At 36.1% G+C, this 14,634-nt stretch overlaps 1 long non-coding RNA gene across 6 annotated transcripts in view; it reads left to right on the top strand.

The window, feature by feature from the left end:
* The window catches only part of LOC143674838 (uncharacterized), a 122,359-nt gene that overhangs the window by 76,414 nt on the left and 31,311 nt on the right, over positions 1-14,634 (top strand). For 2 of the 6 annotated variants that reach the window (XR_013171237.1, XR_013171239.1), the window contains exon 4: positions 9,042-9,530. The exons of 3 other annotated variants lie outside the window; for them this stretch is intronic. This is a non-coding gene — a long non-coding RNA (uncharacterized LOC143674838). Of the gene's footprint in view, positions 1-8,930; positions 8,948-9,041; positions 9,531-14,634 lie in introns of all 6 variants that reach the window. One more of the 6 variants, XR_013171238.1, reaches the window with a different exon arrangement.

The raw sequence follows: 14,634 nt of genomic DNA, 5'->3' as shown, positions 1-14,634 counted from the left end.
ACCTAAAAAAAGGCATTGAATTTTTTGTTGTAGAACTACAGCTATTTGCCATATGGGAATTCTGAGAATTCAAGATAGGGAGAAGGGAATTTGAGAACAAACTTCAAGAAATATGTCTTCCTCCCTGTATTAGCCAGGGTTCTCTAGAGAAACAGAATCAGCAGGAGATATCCATAGATATAAAATTTGTAAAAGCATCTCACGTAACCATGGGAATGTAGTGTCCAAGGTCTGTAGGGCAGGCCACAAGCTGGCCACTCTGATGAAGGTTCTCACTGAACTCTCAGGAGAGGCTGGCTGGACAGCCGTGGGAATGGAAGAGTCCAAAATCCACAGGGCAGGCTGTGAAGCTGGTGGCTCCAATGAAGGATCTAGATGAACTAGATCCTTGGTTGGTTTAGTTCAACCAAGAAAAAAAAAAACGTGCTTTCAAATAGCAGATTAGAATATTTTACTGACCGTTACAATCCCCAACTTGCCATTTGTCATCATAATGTAACTAAGCATATAATAAGCCAAAGAAAGGTTTTTATGCTAAAGATAATTTGTTTTGCTCACTCTAAGGAAAAAAGCATCTGTTCCTCTATTTACTTTTCATTCTATAAAATTTGTGGAGATAATTGCATTGATAAAGAAGTTGGGTTCACCTACTGTTGATGCATTTTGATAAACAGTAATTAACAGCACTAAATGGGGGGGTGTAAAAGTTTTATGGGAAGTGTCATGGTCAGGTTCATGTGTCAACTTGGCCAGGTGGTGGTGCCCAGTCATCTGGTCAGGCAAGCACTGGCTTTTCAGTTGCTATGAGGACATTTCATGGGTGTAAATCATGATCACGTGGCCACTTCCTCAGCTGATTGCATTTGTAATCAGCTAAGGGGAGTGCCTTCTGCAATGAGTGCTGCTTAATCTAATCTCTGGGAGCCTTTTAAGGAGGATTCAGAAGAGAGAGCAAGCCTCTCCTGTGGAGTTCATCCAGATCCTTCATTGGAGCCACCAGCTTCACAGCCTGCCCTGTGGATTTTGGACTCTTCCATTCCCACGGCTGTCCAGCCAGCCTCTCCTGAGAGTTCGGTGAGAACCTTCATCAGAGTTGCCAGCTTGTGGTCTGGCCTACAGACCTTGGACACTACATTCCCATGGTTACGTGAGATGCTTTTACAAATTTTATATCTATGGATATCTCCTGCTGATTCTGTTTCTCTAGAGAACCCTGGCTAATACAGGGAGGAAGACATATTTCTTGAAGTTTGTTCTCAAATTCCCTTCTCCCTATCTTGAATTCTCAGAATTCCCATATGGCAAATAGCTGTAGTTCTACAACAAAAAATTCAATGCCTTTTTTTTTAGGTGAATTTATATGTTTTGTACTTCTAACTACCAAGATGTTTTTTAAAATCAGATATTCTAGAGGATAGTTTGAATTATCTTTCTCTTTTCTCTAAGGAAAATATTACAAAAATGTCATCATGTGTCAAGATAATGTCTTGTTTAATCCCTAAGTACTGCTCTTACAGAAGTAGTAGGAGATTAACACACATCGAATAAGTCCAAATTGTTCTTTCAGTTGTGTTTTCATGTAGTCATCATTATCCAACTCCTAACATTACCATTACTTATTTTGTTTTTTAAAACTGTTTTAAAGCCCCAGTTGAACAATATGGTACAAATAGTAAATGATATGAGGTTTATGTGTTGTGATGTCAAGTGGGACACCCCAGTGGGCAGTAAGAGTATTCCTGGAAGCTATGTCTACCTTGGTAGGGATAGTAATTATTTAACTCTGTGTAGAACTCACTGAACTATGTGCATCCCAAACTCACCACTTATCTCTGACTGTTTCTCTGCTTCTTTTCTTTCTTCTGTCTCCTTCCTCTGGATATTCCTAAAATTTAGTGACATAGCCAATATCCTTTCTCTATAAACCTCTTTCTTGGATTTCTTGTCATTTTTATGACATCTTCTTCCATATGGTTCACTTTATAATCTATATCTTCAACTCCAATCTCTCCCATCAACTCCACCCTGACTTTACAACTTAGATTTCTTCGCAACAATGAAAACTCAACATTTCTTAACTAACTAATTTTCCACTTAACTCAGCTCTACATCTTGATATCCATTGACATATTAGTGATATTATTCCTTTTGGAGTTCACAGAGACTCCAAAAATTCAGAGTAATTTGGCCTTCACTGTCTCTTATGCACTACCTCTCAATATCCAGTCAGTTTTTTCCTTGGGAAAGTCCTACATCCTGTTCTTCCTTTCCTACTACAATGACCATCATCCGTATCCTTATTAGCCCATGCCACAGACAAACTTCTTAACTAATCTTGCTACATATGTTTTCTCCTCATCATTATTCACTTTGCACATTGGTGCCAGATGAGTTTCTTAAAGCAGCATTTTCATCCTGCTACTCCACTCAGTAAATTCTCTGCCAAACAAAGAGCAGATTCCTCAGCCATCCTTGTCCAAATCTTCTATTCCTCTCTGAGAAGAATCCTGTACTTCTATGAAGTCTACCTACTTAATTCCTGAAATGTCAATAACAACAATTTGATATTTATTCTAAATGATATGGTATTGCTTTTAAATGTGAATATCTGTTCTCTCCCATTATGTTATGTGTTTCTAAAAGTTGGACATTATTTCTTTTCATTTTTTATTTCCTTGGTGCCATGTGCTGTACATCTTTTATAAAAGGATAAATGAAAATAAAAATTTATACATCTGAAAATAGTAATTTCAATAACTATAAATAATCATATCAAACAACTCCTTCAGTTTTCTTTTCAGAATTTGTTTTCTTTTATTGTAGCAATGCTTGATAATATTGGGCTAGGGTAGAAAATTGAACCCACATTCTGGTTATGCTTGAGAAGTATGCTTAGAAATAAATAGACTATTTAAATTATTTAAAACAGATGGAACTATGACTGTATAGAACGAAAACTATTGAAAAATGAAATAATCATCAAGTCAGTTAATTTTCATGCTGGTTTCAAACAGTTCCAAAAGCAGCCCTTTACAAAGTGAACTCATGGCTGAGTGTGTGTGTGAATGTATGTGTGTATCATCTTGTACATTGATTGTTAATTTCCTCAGTGACTCCAACACTATTAGTCTGTAATAATCATAAAAAGCAATCTTGTGACTCACAATGCTTTAGGGTATAAAACTAAGTACATGTGGTCTCAGCCCTACTTTGTATTTGGTCTACACAGAATATCTATGATAGATTTCATAATAATTGTAGTGACTAAAAACTTGAATTCTGTATTAAGACAATATAACCTAAAAGCAGATCATTATCTTAATGTTTTCCAATACATAAAATTAATTAAAATTTTATCTAAGTTCTGATAATGGAGAAGTAGATTTTTTCTCAATAAATGAAGTGAGGGTAGATGATATGATGCAATCAGATTTGGTCAGTCTTTCCAACATGCAGCCAAGCTAGATCAGTCTAACTTAGAAGCAATCATGTGACTTGGTTTTTATGTGTATAGCTGCATATTTTTTTAGTTTAGTGTGAATGTGACCTGCAGGGCAAGAAAGGGACTTAGAGAATCTTTAATTTCATATCCCAACTAGTTAGCCCTATTTGTTTGCTTTGAATCACTCATTTCAATAAGGTGAAAACTTGTGTTAATCCTCCATTCATCAGTTGCCTGGGTGCATGTGAAATGGATCATGTGGACAAAATAAACCACTGCTAGACGCAATATACCATTGTTTCCTAAGCTTCTTCAAGGGGACTCTTCACAGGTACCAAGAAGCCACTCTAGCCACTTCACATATTTTTGAAGATCCTCTCCTTTTTTTCACATCGCACATTACTCAGCACAGAAGAAAAGCCAAAAGCAGGCATCAAATGAAGGAAAAGCTGAAGTAGGCCAAACTCATTTTCCACACACAGAGAGATAATTGGCACTGCAGCAAATTTGGAGACCTGAATTAAATGAATAAATTGTGACATGGGAAAAACTGAAAAGGACAACAGTTTCCTGGCTCACACACAATCATTACCTTGGGTAGGCATTTTTCTTGAAGACCAATTGATAAAACAGGACAAAAATGTTTTTCCCCATTAATTGCTTTCAAACACTGTCCTGTTAAACACCCAATTAAAAGGTAGAAGTGTGGTCCTCTGTTTGCTTCTAATGACCATGCATAAGAGGTTGGGGGAGGACGGAAAGAAGGGATGGGAGAGGGAGAAAGGAAATAATGGAAGTGTCCAGCATTTTCTTTTATGGACTGTAGAATAAAAAGATCAATGGAGAAGGTTTATCACTTCTTTAGCCTACAATAGTCTGCTGAAAGACCAGACCCTTAGAAATACAACTAAAGCCATTATGAAAGGGAATAGACTTTGGGACTACATTGGAATTAAGATGCCTAAATACACTTGTGCATACAACCAAATATCCAGATTCATTTATACACAAGAAAATATAGTGATCTCAAAGCATAAATTTGATACTTATGGAGCAATTTCAACTTGTGATGTATTAAACATTGTTAAATCACAAATGTAAAAACTAAAATGGAAGAATTGGATGTGTTTTGACTGCAAACGGACTTTAAATCTGTGCAAGGACCAATAAGTGATTTGATTTTATAGTTGTGTTTTGTTCAGAGGGAGTTGGTGGGGTTGGGAGTGTGGAAGAAATAAAGAAAAGAGTGCTGAGGAAGGGAAGGGAGAGAGAATCTGAGTACTATTTCTCTTTATGAGCCAGTGTGTCTTGGGCACGGCCACTGCTCTTTCCTCTTTTAACTGTCTCTCACTCGTCCCATTCTTTTTCTTTCAAAGTCCTATTTTTATGCCTGCCTTTTAGTCTGTGGAATTTGATAACTGATAGCAGGAAAAGGTGCTCGTAGCATTTTATGCTATCAAATAAATTGGGGGTGGGAGAGAGGATGACAACTTTTAGAATACACTTACTCTCTATTTATATCAGTTCTTTTCAGTTAAGATTCAGAAATTTGATCAGAGTGGAAAAGATAGTAAAAGTAATTGCTCCTTTGTAAATTGTTATTTGAAGATAGCACACTGTACCCTGTTTAAAGCAAGTTTAGGAGTTGGTTAGAATAGTCACATCTGCAAAGTATGTCTGGGTCGAATTAGGATCAAATTCGACATGTATTGCCCATTTGAATGAAATACTACTCTTAGATTTTGTATTCTTATTTATCCAATAAATAATAATAACTTATAACAACAACAATAATTAACATTTATTCAGTGCTAACTATGTGCCAGATATTGTTGAACACATTTTACATCCATGAGCTCATTGAATTCACAAAAAATCTACAAGGTAAGCCCTCACATTATCCTCATTTTATAGATGAAAAATCTGAGGAACAAAATGTAAATCAACTGGCTCAAGTATTGCTAAAAAAATTTCTAGAATAGGAATGTAAATTTATTTGCTTCATCTTTGTATGGAACCTCATTCTTAGCCAAAAATTTGTGCAAGGTGATTGCTATCATAGTAATTTTTTTTGCATGCTCTATGGTGGAAAATATGTTTCATTCTTTTCTCCATGTGATTACCCCATTACTGCAGCACCATTTGTTGAAATTTTGTTGTTGTTGTTTTCATTGTTTTATTGTTGTTGTTTTTGGGAAGTGCATGGGCTGGAAATCAAACCCAGGTCTCCCACATGACAGGTGAGAATTCTACCACTGAACTACCCTTGCACCCCCCAGATCACTTACAATTGCTATCATATTAATTTATTCTATTAGGACTTGACTAATGATACTTTCCTTTGAAATGATATGATTATAAAGAAATGTAGTGAGTAAAAGTCAGTTTGGGATTTTTCAGTGCTTGATTTACAGGTTGGAAAGGATGCTTTTACTTCACGAACACAATATCCTTCCCCTAAGAAAATGTCCCGTAGTGAATTTTCAAAGCCTAATCAGGACTGATTATACTTTCTGCAAGGATTCATTTTAATTTCAATATATCATGAAAGTGGTGGGATAACATAACAATGGCAATATCAACACAATGAGACAAATTATGATACTGGCTCTGATGCTATCTACAGGGTTCCCAGGAACAAGATGAGCAGTAGCCCAGCAGCTCAAGGCAATGTGGCCAGATGTCTGTAAAATTTAAGGTATATTAATGGTACAGCTATACCACTTATTATTTAGATCATTCAGACCAAATCAAAGCTCAGAAATATACATTAAATGAGCTAAATAAGTATAGAACTAGACCTGACCTTAGGAAATGGATTTGACCTGGAGAAATAAACTAAGACCAATTTTCTACACCCACACAACCCCTGGCTGACTCTTTAACCTTTGACTTTCAGTTCTCTTTCTACTGTTTTCTAGTCACTACCCTAACCATTTTTTCTAAAAAGGTAATAATAAAACAAGTGAACACAAAATCAATCCAAATATCTTCTTAGAAAATTGGATACCTTCATGGCTTCTGCACCACCCAAAAATGGAAAAAAAAAAAAAAAAATTGCAAAAGTATCCAACTGCTAAGGGTAAAAGAACAAAGGAGATTGGGGTTAAGAATGCTGGGCGGGCCGCGGTGGCTCAGCGGGCAAAGTGCTTGCCTGCTATGCCGGAGGACCTCGGTTCGATTCCCGGCCCCAGCCCATGTAACGAAAACGGAGAAACAAAATACAATAAAACAAGAAAATGTTTAAAAGATGTTTCCCTTTCTTCCTCTCTTCCTTCCTTCTATCCTTCCTTCCTTCTCTCTGTCTTTCCTTTAAAAAAAAAAAAAAAAAAAAAAAGAATGCTGTTCTGATCATTTAATCTTTAAATCTTAGGTAGCAAAGTCCATAAAATTTAAGATAAAAGAAGTAGACAAAGAAAATAAATGATTTCTGGACTCACATACTCAAAGCTTTCTTGTAAGAGATATGTAGTTAAATGCGCAATCATTGTCCCTTTCATAATTGGCAGATACTGACTGAAATCCACTCTGGTCAGTTACTGAGTTGGGCACTGTTATTTATGCAAAGACTATAATGCTGGAATCCTAACCTGAAAGACCTCACTGAGCAGGTGATTGCAGTTGCAGGAAGAAACATGTATCTCACTGTCTTCCACTTTTAAGTATAAAAATAAAATAAGCAATAAAAAATGCATATCACCTCACTCTTTAAGATGATGAGTGCATGAGAAGATAGAATATTGTAATTCTAGATGAGTAATTTAGTTTCTAATGAACAATGGGAAATATTATTTTGCTTTCAATTTCCTGTCAAAATAAATACAAAATAAAAGACAAATAAAGGGTGTACGGGTGGTTCAGTGGTAGAATGCTCATCTTCCATGCAGGAGACCTGGGTTCCATTCCCAGACCATGAATCTAAAAAAAAAAAAGAAAAATCTAATTTTACTGTCAAAAGACAAATACAAAATAAAAGAAATCCATAGAAAAAAGTCTCCAAGCTGAGGTCAGATGGAGATCTAAAATGGGTATTTCTATTTCATAGAAAGTGAAATAGATTTCATTTTTCTTCCATTCATAAAGTGAATTATATACAAGGCACCATTATATACAAGACATCTCAAGGGATTAAAAACAAATAATAGAGTAAAACAAAATAAATGCTTGCAATCTATAGAATAGTATTTACTGTGGCAGTGGTGAGGTACTAAAGGAATAGGGTATGTGAAGCTGTATGTACTGCAGAAAAGATCATGTTCTTCGAGAAAATCCATTCCTGTGGGTGTAAACCTGTTGATGGTGGGACCTTTTGATTAGGTTATTTCAGTTGAGGTATGCCTCCGGTAGGAGAGAACTAGAGTCCTTTGAAAGAGATGAAATTTCAAGAAGCACAGAGAGAAGCTAAGGGAGACAGAAGACAGAGAAAAGCAACACAGACAAGCTGAGAGAGAATACACAGAGATGCTAAAAGAGAGGACACACGAAAACAGAGAGACACAGAAACAAGAGGAAGCCACTGGAGCCAGAAACTGGAAGCAACGAAATCCTGGAGAGAAGGGAGAGACAGCAGATATTGCCATGTGCCTAGTCATGTGACAGAGGAGCTGAGGATCGCAGGTAGCTGGTCTTGGGGAGAAAGCGTAACCTGTTAATGCATTGATTTGGATATTTTTACAGCCTCAGAACTGTAAATTTGTAAGTAAATAAATCCCCATGGGAAAAGCCAACACATTTCTGACATATTGCATTTCATCAGCTTTAACAAACTAAAACAGGGTACAAGGGAGACAGCTGCACTACTGGAAATGTTTCATATCTTAAGCTGTATTATAGTTGATACATGTAAAATTCATTGAGCTGGACACTTTAGATTTATCCAAACATTTAGCATGAAGCTAAACTAATAAAGGGAGGAGTGAAATGGTGAATGGTTTCAAAGAAGGCTGAGTCCTCTGCTGTTACATACACAGAGCCATTTCTTCTCTGCTCTGGCTTTGTGAACTTTGTTATTTGCCAGCAGGCAAGGAACTCCCTGTGCCTGCTGTATCCAGGAGAAGGTACAGGGCTTTGAGTACATTGACGGTGTTGTAGAGCCTCTTCCAGAAAGGACAGGGATTCTTTTGAACAAGAAAGTGACATGCTGAACGTATTTTACAAAGATTGAAGTAATATCGTGAGAACCCTTAGACTAGGATGCTGGAAATGGAATTGGAGCATATTGGACAAATATGAAAAAAGGAAAAGACTCACTAGTATTTGCTGCTTGATTTAAAAAGCTTGGGGTAGAAGGGGCCATTAGGCTTATGTGACTTGGAGAATGACAACATTAGTTAACATACACTCCATTGATGCAATTTTATAGATTTTAAATCACAAATGTTTAAGTATGCTTTCCAACGCTTGTTTCTTTTTGGATAAGTACATTCCATGTTCAAAATAATCTTCCTTGTCCTTTCTCAAACTAAAATATTGTTGTTTTCTTTCCCAGGTGACGTAAAAACTAAGGTCTGTCAAAATCTGCAGAAACACATCTTTGGAGGGGTGCCATTTTCAGTTATTGGCTAATTGCATTCTAATATGAATTTTTTTTTCTTTTTAGATATTTCCTTGGCGTATAGTGTGGCATAGAGGGGAATTTAGAAAAACGACATTGGGCAGCTGAAGTGGGGGACAGTGGTGGTGGGAAGCGTGCAAAGAGAGACTGTGGAGTCTTGGGACAACCTAATAAAAAAATGAAATATATTGATGTTCTCAGTTTATCTTGGGGTTAGTGCCAGTGTGGCCTTTTTCTCTCCTATGTTGCACTTCAAATATAATATAAATTTAAAGACCACATAGTCCTTGGATCATAGCAGGTAGATCAGACTAAAGATAAGAAATGAAATTAGATAAGCTCTGCAATAGAATAGAAACTGATATTTAAAGGAAATTTTTAAGGCCCAGGTAACTACCAGACAGTGAACATCAGTGCTGTTACTTTTCTGATTATTTTCCAGGAAATAGTGGGCTTTACTTCAAATTATATTTAAATTGCCTGAAATTGATGTCACATTTCAAGATGAATCTTAAGAACAAGCTGATCAACAACGTAAGCATTTTTAAAGACCTCATTAAAATAGCTACCTATTAAAGTCCATAGTTCAGAAATGAATTTAGGAACTAAATTAACAGGGAAAGAAGAGTGAAGGGGAAGGAGATAATTACCATGACATGTTGCAGAGAGTTATTTAATGAACCATAATATGTGCTGTTCTACATTTCCAATTTCTTAGGTATTTAGTTTTCTGTGAAACACTAAAAAGGAAATAAAACAGGATCAAAAGGAATAATTGAGTATAGAACATTATAATGGACATGCTGATGTCTCATTTCCATTACCAAATTGATCAATATTGGAAGCCATTGTTCCATTAGTTATTTTATGTACCCTTAAAGGGTCCATGCTACTTTAGATTATTAAATTCAGGAAAGATATATTTGAGCACAGGAATCCTAAGGAAGTATGAATACGTGGTGATGAGAATAGAGGGGTGGGGAGGAAAGGTGGCTAAGACTGACTAAAATTCAGGAGTATGCACAGGTAGAATTTGAAAAGGGGCAGACTCACGAAAAAATTTTAAATTCTATTGCTACCTTTTACACTTCCCCTCTTGTCCTTAATTATTAAATTAGACTCTAAATGTCATTGAGTGATTTACCTCAAAATATAGGGAAAGGATAAATCCAGTCCTCATTTACAGATGTCTCAGAGAAAAGAGATGCTGTTCCTTGGTGCTTGGGGAATACTGACCTTAGGTAATGAAGGTGACCCCAGAGGCTTCTGATTTCACACTTTGCTTATCGACTTCTATGGAAAAGTTGTTTGAGCTTTAATTCACAAAAAGATGCCTAAAGATTGCAGTTATTGATGGGATTTTACCATTAAGGACTATTTAAATTTGGGTATTATTTATAAACTATTGGCCAAAAAAGTATTCAGATGCTTTTAATTACATAAAAAGGTATTCAGATAAACATAAAGCTTCCTATTTACAAATGGTTTTAATCTTAACACTTTATTTGTAATTCAATTACTTTAACTTAAAATACATTCTCCCATGCAAAAAATAGCAGTATGGGGCAGTGTGACAGTGGCTCAGCGGCAGAATTCTCGCCTGCCACTTGAGAGACCCGGGTTCGATTCCCAGTGGTTACCCGTGCAAAGAAAAAAGTGTTACAAATGGTGAGTAGTTCTCAGATTCGCCCACAAAAGCACATTGAAATAAAAAGTATAGCAGAAATATAATAACTGCTGGAAAAAAAAATAGTAGAAAATGTGATGATGGCCCACTTACCTCAAAAATTCTTCTGAACACCAAAATTGATACCAAGTCACTCTTTCTTCTGTTGTCTAAAATTAGGTTGTTTCAGTGAAAAAATGGAGGTAGATAAATTTTCTGTGAAGGGACTTTCTGAATGTTTTAAATTTCCTAGAGATTGAAGACAATAGTTCTTTATCATACAACTTATATTTTTAAAAGATAGAGTTTTTTTCCTTTATCTGGGCATGTCACTATCATGACTAGGTACTATTTGTCAAGAATTTCTTGTCAATTCCAAACATTACTTTCCTCTCTCTCCTCTCTCTCTCCCTTTCTATCTATCATCTATCTATCTATCCATCTCTCTAGCATTTATCTTTATCTATCATCTATCTATCTATCTATCTATCTATCTATCTATCTATCTATCTATCTATCTATCTATCTATCTATCTATCTACCTACCATCTACCTACCTACCTACCTGCCCCCCTACCTACACCCTTTGAGGCTGCCATCTGGTAAGAAGGCTTTCTAACAGTTTAGCTGCCCTGGTCTAACAAAGGTCTAATTTCCCCACGTGTGATGAGAACATTGTCATTTTTCCCTCAAATGTCTCCTCTTACCCTGGTTCTACCATTACCTGAGGAACTTCTGAAACCTGACAGATCACTGGACTCCCCACCTCCGTCTGACCTTCAACTCAGCTCTCCTTTTGTGACCCTCCACTGGTACACTTCCCTGAGAGCCTTACTCTTTTGTCTCCTCACATTCCTCCAATCTATTAGTCTCTTTTAGTCCTGACTTCCTTTTCTATCGTCTCTACAATGCTAAATGCATAAATGTTAATACCTTTTAAAACTTCTTATATATTATGAAATAGTTTTATTTTCCACAGAATAGCATGAAAAATAATGTATTTGCCATGCAATGCATTTTTGTTTTTAACTTAATTTTTATCAAAGTAACATGTTTATATTAATAAAATGAAAAATTATTATAAAGAAAAAAAGCCTTCAAGTTCCAGCTCTCCCAACACCCCATTCCTCAGACACAAAGACAACAAATTTCAACACTTCCCATGTACTCATTACTAATCCATCCCCAAACTTTCCATCAAAATAAAACTCTCCTGTGGTGAATGTCAGGAAACCTGTCACTTCCATTTACCACCTGCAGCCCCTCTTTACCACTTCAGTAGCTATCTGATGCCTCTCTGGATCCACCAACAGGCTTGGAGATTTTTCCATTCATCAAAATCCTGGGAATTCCCTGCCCCCTTCATCTGGGTTGTATCTTCTGTTTCCTGGGTTCCATGGTTTCTCTTTCTTGGATTATTCTCTTCTTTTGACAGAGCACTCCCTTGAGAACTAAATTAAGAAAAGATATATTTTTTGAGAATCTTTGCACACACATATATTTTTATTTTATTCTTCCACTTGGTTCATTGTTTGGCAAGGTATAACATTTTAATTTGATAATAAATTTCCTCCATAACTTTAAAAACTTTCACCCAATTGACTTTTAGCTTCTAGGGTTGCTCTTATGAAGTCTGACATTTATGTCATTCAAGATACTTTCCTTGTGACTTTTCCCCTTTCTCCTGGAAGGTTTTAGAATCTTCTCTTTCTCCCCTTGCTACCATTTCTATTTATTAAAAATCACCTGGAATTTAATTTCAAAATATTCTTGTTAGTTTTTACATTATGCATTTATTTCTTTAAGGATAATGTCTTAACAGTCGCTTTCATGTTTTTCAGCTGTGCTATCAACAATTGATTATATATCTTTAAGTTTATTGAGCTACTTTGTTTCTCACTTCCTGTATCCCACCTCCTCTGCTTTTTGAAAATACAATTTTATTGAGATATATAATCACATACCGTATAATCATCCAAATTGTACAACCAGTGATTCACAGTATCTTCATATAGGTGTGCATTCATTATCACAGTTGATTTTTGAACATTTCCATTACTCCAAAAAAATTAAAATAAGAATAAAAGTAAAATTGAAAGTGAAAAAAGAACAACCAAAACATCCCATATTCCCCATTCCCTATTATTTATTTATTTGTTGTCTTTTTTGCATTCATTTTTCATTCTTTGTGTAATATACTCAACAGTATCTCTTTTAGAAAGATTTAGGTCTTGGTAAATTTGTGTCCAAGTCTGATAATAGCTTTCTCTTGTCTTTATGTCATCAAATTTGAAATAGGTTTCAAATAATTTTTCCAATAAACTTACAGAATTTATTTTACTGCCATCGATCTTTAAATGTTATCAATACAAATTATCATGTTAGTCTGATCATTGTATCTTTGTAAGAAATAGGTTTTCTTCTGAATTTATGTTTATTCTTAACCTTGGTAGTCTGAAATCCCAGTAAGTTGTGTTAAGGTATGGGATTATGCCACAACATGTGGGTCTTTGATGTGAAATTTTGAGTCTTTAGTTTTAGAGCATTTCTTCTACTATTTCTTTGATCATATCATCTCATGCTCAATAACCGTTAAAATTTATAGACCTATTTTCCATTTCCCTTAATTTTTCTCTCATTGTCTCTCTCTCTCTCTTTCTCTGTCTCTCCACTGTCTTTTATGAGATCAGTTTCTTTAATTCCAGCCTCCTGTTTACTGGTCCATTCTGCTTCTGGTCCTTCCTGTTCTTTGAACTACCTATTGAGTTTTTGTTTGTTTTTGCAATCATGTTTTTTTTTAATTTATAAGATATTTGTCAACATTTTCATATCAGCTGCTCTTTTGCATGCATGAAATAGCCTCTCAAATATCTCTAAAGGTATTAATTATAATAATTGTTTGTCATTTTTCTTCTATTATAGCCTGTTTTTCTTTGAAGAGATCTTTTGTAACTTGACTTTGGCACCTTCCTTCATATTGTTGGTTTTCCTGAAAATTTAATGATTCTCCTACTTGGTGTGACCAAAGATATATACTTTTGGTTATGGATTGGATGGGTTTGAGTGTAGGAGTGAATTTCTCCAGCCAAGTGGGAATCAGTTCTTGTGGTGAGCACAGGAGCCTTTCTTCTGGTTATTTTGAGGGAGCAGTGAAGGGGGAGACATAAGCATCCCTTTAGGGTATGTGAAAGTTCTTCTTGGGTCCAGGGACTCCCCATTGCCAACAGAGCTGTAGGTTTGCCTGGGGCAACAGCTCCTCTTGTCTGACCCCAGAGCCCACCACGGGGCCTTGTGAGTCAGAATACATACTTTAAACGTCTGTATTTGCAGCTTTTGCCTGACTGAATGTCTTGGTTTGAAAGGAAGTATGCCCCCTAGAAAAGCCATGTTTTAATCAAAATATCATTTTGTAAAGGTAGAATAATCTCTATTCAATACTGTATGTTTGAAACTGTAATCAGATCATCTCCCTGGATGATGTGGTTTAGTCAAGAGTGGTTGTTAAACTGGATTAGGGGACGACATGTCTCCACCCATTTAGGTGGATCTTGATTGGTTTATTGGAGTCCTATAAAAGAGGAAACATTTTGGAGAAAGAGATTCAGAGAGAGCAGAGAAGAATGACATAGCCACGAGAAGTAGAGAGCCCACAAGCCAGTGACCTTTGGAGATAAGGAAGGAAAATGCCTCCTGGGTAGCTTCATGAAACAGGAAGCCAGGAGAAGAAGCTAGCAGATGACACCGTGTTCTCCATGTGCCTTTCCAGATGAGAGAGAAACCCTGAACTTCATTGGCCTTCTTGAACCAAGGTATCATTCTCCGGATGCCTTAAATTGGACATTTCTATAGACTTGTTTTGATTGGGACATTTTCTCGGCCTTAGAACTGTAAACTAGCCACTCATTAAATTCCCCTTTTTAAAAGCCATTCTGTTTCTAGTATATTGCATTCCAGCAGCTAGCAAACTAGAAC

The sequence above is a fragment of the Tamandua tetradactyla genome, chromosome 1 (assembly GCF_023851605.1).
Source record: "Tamandua tetradactyla isolate mTamTet1 chromosome 1, mTamTet1.pri, whole genome shotgun sequence".
NCBI classification, from domain to species: Eukaryota; Metazoa; Chordata; class Mammalia; order Pilosa; family Myrmecophagidae; genus Tamandua; species Tamandua tetradactyla.
The sequence above is the reverse complement of the archived record's forward strand: the minus strand, read 5'-3'. Positions and strand labels throughout refer to the sequence as shown.